This window comes from Acomys russatus, chromosome 3 (genome assembly GCF_903995435.1).
Source record: "Acomys russatus chromosome 3, mAcoRus1.1, whole genome shotgun sequence".
NCBI classification, from domain to species: domain Eukaryota; kingdom Metazoa; phylum Chordata; class Mammalia; order Rodentia; family Muridae; genus Acomys; species Acomys russatus.
Genome location: NC_067139.1, coordinates 24,482,049 through 24,488,014, shown reverse-complemented (window position 1 = coordinate 24,488,014; position 5,966 = coordinate 24,482,049).

Genomic DNA, 5,966 nt, shown 5'->3' with positions numbered 1-5,966 from the left:
TACAGTTGCAGAGGTGAATGACTAGCAGGGGTAGACACTGGTTGTTTACATACTGATATGAATACACTTAGTAAATATTCTAAAATATTAATCTTATCTCTCCCATTTAATAGACCAAGAAGCAGGCTAAACAAACCATTGAGTACTAAGTTGTAACATTTAGATAGGATCTCAGTTCTCCTACTTTTAACCTAGGATCCAGATAGGCCATTTTTATTATTGTCACATGACCTGGTCTCACTCTCAATCTGTCCCTTCCAATGCATTCCATGGCAGCATCCTCCAGCACCAATCCACCACTGGCTCATCTGGGTTCTTCACCTTTCTTATTATGGACTCATAGGAAGCTCTTCAGACTGTCCCTCTCCCGCCCTCTCACATCTTAGGGCATGGACCAGTACACTAGCTTCCTGTTACCAATTCCTGATAGACTTAGCACTATCACTCTGCACCAAACCATGTTCTTCCTGTTCTTTGCTTCCAGCGCATCAGCACCCTGCTGTAGCTGTGCTCCTGTTTCTCTATCAGTCCTTCTCAGCATCCGAGTGGTCTCTTTGTCAATGTCAGAAAATGCATCATTCTTTAGGGACTAGTTTCTGAGCTGCTGTCACAGACTACTCTGGCTGGGTGATTTATGAAGATTGTCCTTCTCACAGCTCCAAAGCTACACGTCTAAGATCAAGACATTGATGAGGCAGTGTCTGGCTCCAAGATGATGTCTCTTTGTTCTATGTCCTCACATGGCCTAAGAGCAGAAAACAGAATAAGCTCAGTCCCTCAAGCCATTTTTACAGTGGCATTAACCACTCATGAAGGAAGAATCCTCGATCCAAACACCTCCCCACAAAAGCCTCATCGCCCAAGCACTGGGGACCCCCGGGGACTATGCTTGAAACAAACTGTCAAAGGGGCAAACATAGTCAAACCACTGCTGTGCCATGATGAGTTACTTCTTCCAGTTCTTTCCTGAGGGTGGTGGGGAGGGGTGCTTATTGCTTCAACTGTATCCACATACTCCTAATCACTGGGTTACAACTCTCATGCTTCCTACTAGCTTTACTTTTAATTTTTATTTATTTATTTATTGGTTCTTCGAGACAGGATTTCTCTGTGTAGCCTTGGCCATCCTGGACTCACTTTGTAGACCAGGCTGGCCTCAAACTCACAGCGATCCGCCTGCCTCGCCTCCCGAGTGCTGGGATTAAAGGCGTGCGCCACCACGCCCGGCTCCTACTAGCTTTACATCTGGCTGATTATTCCTGCCAAAGGGCCCAAATTCAGTTAGAGGCCTTAATCTAGACTTCCACCTTCCAGTACTCAAACTCAAATCTATTCCTACATGCACTGCTGTGTTATCAACGACAAACATAAAATGGTGACATTATCACCCACCCCGCTCCTCGCCTTCACAAGCCAACCTCATCTCATTCTTCGATCTCAAAGTCCCCACAGTTACTACTACCGAGTTGGCCATGATGTCTCTACACAGGCCAGCAATAGGGACCTCCTGTTTACACCATCGAATCTGTCCTCATAAGTAACATGATCTTCCTAAGCCACCTGCACCCAGTCCAGGTGCTTGGAAGAATGGTCATTTAGGATCTTAAGAAATCGATCTATGTTCTCATTTACAAAATAATTCAAGCCTGGCATGGCTGTGCAGGACTGTGCAGCACCTGCACTCAGTGCCTTGAGGTCAGCCTGGAATGTATGCAGGGAGCAGCCATCTCCAGAGCATTTCAACACTGTCACCCATGACTTGACCATCAAGGCCTATGCCACTGCATCCGAGGTCCTTTGTGGTCTAGCTCTTTCACATGCCTCTACCCTCAAACCACCTGCATCCTCAACGCCACACTTATACAATGGTTCCACAAGCAAGCACTCTTCACTTGCCCCTGTGTTTGCTCTCATGTGAAGTCCTCTTGTTCACTCCCTGCAAAACTCCTACTGCAACTTTTGCTAGCGCCTTCTCCAAATCCTCCATAAACAGCAGCATCTTTCTGCCAGCCTGTTGGACCACAGAGGTGGGATGTTCTCACAGCTCCGCCAGGACATTTTACTTCCATTCTGCAAATGCCTTTCTCCTTTTAGTGCTACCCACCCAGGCCTCTGGCATTGGCCCAGATCCCAGGCCAATCCCCAGCAATCTCTAAGGCACACCTGCCTCACAAAGCCAGACCCTGGCAGAGTCTCTTTTCTTGTCCTATATTCTTGGCACCTGAACACTGAAGAAAAACACTGGCTCAGTCACTGGGACCCATGGTTCCCTACCTCCAACAGTTCTCACAGGCCTCCCTGGATCCTCTCACCTGGCACTATTCTGTTCCCTTGGTCTTCCTGGTAGTCAGGGCTAACAAAAGTGAACACGGTCTGGGGTGAGCAAGTTGCCAAGGTCTTGAGGTGCTGGATGGTAGAAGCTTGCATATGATTAAGCTCACCAACAGAGCTCTGCTACATGTCCCTCAGGCTCTCTGTTGATTACTCTCCTAGCATAACTGCTGCCCTCTCAATCCTTAGGCTTCTAGAGTTGGTGAAGTGGGGTGCCAAAGTGTGGGCCATAAGGAACAAAACGGCTTTAAAATCCCATCCTGTCCAAGGTACCCATCACAGCCATTATCCTTAATCAATGAGACATATACTTGGTTGTTTTCATTTTCATTTTATTCTGTGCAGTTTAAAGCGAAAGTTAAAACATACAAACCATGAAAGCATTAGATATTCTAAGACAGGAACGTCACTCATTTGCATATCCCTCATCTGTATTTAACATCCTGTTACACAAAGGTCCTGTCAACACACACACAGTTCTAATCCCTTACAATGTATTCATCAAGCAGTGAGATGGCAATGCATCACAGCACAGGGCAGAGGGCTCCTGTAAGAAACCACGGCAGCAGTGTTTGGTGAGTGGTTATGTGGAGAGCTGGCATGGAGGTTAATGCGAGACAGTTCCTCAGCAGGTAGCGTGTGCTCTAACAAATGGAGATGCAGCTTCTACCACAGGATAAAATGTAACTTGTTATTAGTTTCAAACTCCAAGACTAACAGCAGACAATACAAGGAGCTTTAATTCTAGATTCTATTACCCAATGCCATTCTACCGTCGCCTGAGTACCTCCACGCTGGGAACTGCTCACGGGCTTTATGAAGTCAACTTCAAATATAAAAGCACTTAGTTTACCAGTAGAGGTCTGTGGTCACTCTAGTTACTAGTCACAGATACCTTCTGGGAAAAACTGACTTTAAAAAAGATTGCACTGTGGACTCAGAATAACTTCACACACAGTGCCTCCTAACAGGAAACATGGACTACTTGCCATCATGTTTTGGGCGTCGGCACATACATATTATATAACTTTTAGCTAAATACCATTTTGAAATGGTTCTTAAGCCTAATCTAAACAAAGAGGTCAAGATGTCCACGGGACGGCTATTCAATATCTACTTCCACTGTGAGAAACCATTCAGTCCAGATGTTATCTTCGGGTGTGTGTTAATGCCTCGGCTAACTGTTACACAAATCTTTAGTGTTTTGGCATTTAAATCTGAGTCATGCCACTACAAGGGTAATTTGCAAGCGTATACACACACACACACACACACACACACACATCATCATCATCATCATCATCATCATCATCAGAGACAAAACACAGATTTGGGAAGGGCTGGCCCAAGTCCTCAAGTTTCTAACCCATCGTCAAAGAGGCAAAGCCATCATTTTGGAAAGGGTGCAGGCAAGACTCTAGTATTTGTATGCTGTGTCTTTCAACTTTGAAGTTAAGCACAGCCCTTGCACTGAGAGCCTGAGAATACACGTGGGACAGTTGTAACAGTTATAAAAGTGCTAAAACAAAACAGGGAACAGGCCAGAACCAACAGCACATGAGGAACGCTGCAGGGACGGTGGTTTCTCTCCCCTCTTTACAGGGATTAGTCTGGGCCCTATTGTAGATTGGAGGGGGACAGCTACATCAGCCATCTTTCCTTAATACTGGTTCAAAAGAGAGCTCACCTGCAGCTTAAAGTTTTCCTATTGGCATCTAAACCTTAGCTATCCACCGCAAAACACTAGAAAAAATGAAAACCTGAAGCTCAATACATTAGATTATGAAAAAAAAATCTAATGTAAACATCCTCCCGGTACCAAGATGCCTTGCAGCATCTTGACCCATTTAGTGATATTTAGTTAGTATAAGAAATATTAAAAATCAATGCTAAAAACAAATGTCACTGCTCCTTATGCCTTTTAGTCACATTATGCCCCTAAAGAAGACAGAACAATTACACCCCACTCTTAGCTATTGGGCATCTTCCCCTGAAAATGCATAACCAAAGGTTGACCCCTATACTTTCCCTTCCAGTGTGCCCAAAGGGCTACAATGTCAAAAAGCAGTTCTTTAGGAACTCAACTTGGGGCAGTGCCAGGAGGCAGTTAATAAACAAAATCTGCCAGTAGGAAGAATGAGGTATCAGACAAGACTACACACAGTCACGAAGAGCAAGAAGCAGGAAAGTAACCAGCTTTGCAGTTCACTTCTGTACAGTGCAGACAACACTAGGAGGCCCATTAAGCCCCTCTCTTCTCTGGTAAACAGTCCAAAGCTCAGTTAAAGCAAACACGGACTCCTGGCAAGAGGCATTTCACACAGCTAAGCAGGTATCTTCAACCACTGCCTGTTCAAGCCCTGCCACTCCTGAGGTCTTGTGGCTGAACTGCTGTTCGTGACGTACTTTCCCCACAACACAAGCCCCAAGCATAAAGTCCCTATATAAAGGGGACTGATCTCATTCTCCCTGAAGGAGAAGACATTTCTTAGATTCCTAACTATAACTCTAAAACCCCCAATGGGTTTACCCCAATGGTATTTCATAGAAAATAACTATGTTAACACTGTAAGATTTATACGTAAGTTCTCCAATAAATAACTGCTATCTTGGAAAGTAAAATTACAAATTATCACTTTTACTTAATCTAAGTGACCATCAGTGGTAAAGGCGCACCATACGTATCTCTAAGAAGCAGCACTGCCCACTTAACCACGGCATGTGCCTGGTATCTCAGAAACGTTTTGTTTTGCACTTACTCCATGGTCTAAAATATTTCCGTCACATAAACTTTATACCTGTGTAAAGAACGTGTGGAATAAACTAGTTGTTAGAACTCTCACTCCATACTCCAAGTCCTCTCCTCCAAATTAGCCACAGGCATCTGCATTTTTCCCACATGCACGTCAAGAGGACCAGCAATGCAGCGCTTCCTGAAGGAGCGTTCGCCGCTGCCGTCTGTCTAGTACCAGCAGGCAGCTTTGGGCAAAACATCTCATATCTTAATGGCAGTCAGTCTTCTCTGTGAAGTGGTACTGTGAGCCGCTTTGCTGTGAATTTCGTTAGGTCAGTCAGGTCTGAGGATTTTGGCAATTTCTCCTGCCTTCGACTGCAAGCACTTGGCTCAGAGAAAGGCAACTGTTTTGCAAGTGCCTCCCTGACAAAATGGAGCACAGCTTTACCACCTTGTGGGAATCTTCCTTCCTTGAGTCCTGTAAAGCATTCTGCTGTTTCTTTGCAAGACAATACAGAATTGTGAGCATTTCTCCGGCAGCAAATGCTGGCATCGCTAATATCAAAAATGTTCGCTGCTGTTTCCCTGGTTTTCTCCCTATATAATAGCCTCTCAATGCTGAGTCGTAGTGCTACCTTTTTGAAGACATTTTTAAAATGCCAATTAAACCTGACACAGTTGATACCAACAATATACACATCAGCTGAGGTAATGACACTATAACAAGCTGCAAAGTCACATATGCATTAGCTAGGATAATGACAAGACTATCACCTGGTTGACAGTAATGAGATACGTCCCAATTTCTGACAAGTTAAAATGTCAAAAAAAGGGTACAGTTTATGAGTAATAATAACATATGTTTTCAAGCCTGAAATGCTTACAGATTTACACCAGTGGG